The following is a 748-nucleotide window of genomic DNA, read 5'->3' as shown; positions in this document are numbered from 1 at the left end:
AAAGAATAATATAATGAATTCCATGAGTCTACCACCCAAATCCAATAGTTAAAAACATTTTAGTTTAGATCCCCATACCAGACAACTGCTAAAAACAAAAACAAAAACATTTTGCAATCTTCTTTCATCTATTTCTCCACATGTTTTCTTTCCCTGGAGAATTTCAAAGCAAATCCCAGACATCATACAAGTTCACTCAAATACTCCAAGATATATCTCTAATAAACCATAACCACAATCCCATTACCTGCAGTCAATGGCAGACAGAAAACAGGTGAGTACAGTACCAGATATTTTGAGAGCAAGAGAAACCACATTCACACAACTTTTCACACAGTATATTGTTATAATTGTTCCATTTTAGTATTCGTTCTTATTGTAAATCTCTTATTGTGCCTAATACATAAATCAAACTTTATTATAGGTATGTGTATATAGGAGAAAACATAACATGTATAGGTTTTTGGCATCCACTGGGAGTCTTGCAACATATACCCTGAGGATAAGGGGGACTACTGTATAACAAAATTAACAATAATTCCTTAATATTAACTAATTCTCAGTACATATCCAAATTTTGCAAAAGAATGATGATAATGACTAGCAATGAATTTAAGCTGGAAGGAGAGAACAAGGGTGGTGGTAGTTAGGAACTGTGGAAAGGGAGTTAGATCAGCAGGTTGCAGGTCCTGGTGGGTGGGAACATTGTCCAAGTCAGGAGCCCATAGGGAGTGAGCTGGAAGGGTAG

This window comes from Galeopterus variegatus, unplaced genomic scaffold, assembly GCF_000696425.1.
Source record: "Galeopterus variegatus unplaced genomic scaffold, G_variegatus-3.0.2 Scaffold1050, whole genome shotgun sequence".
Classification (NCBI taxonomy): domain Eukaryota; kingdom Metazoa; phylum Chordata; class Mammalia; order Dermoptera; family Cynocephalidae; genus Galeopterus; species Galeopterus variegatus.
The sequence above is the reverse complement of the archived record's forward strand: the minus strand, read 5'-3'. Positions refer to the sequence as shown.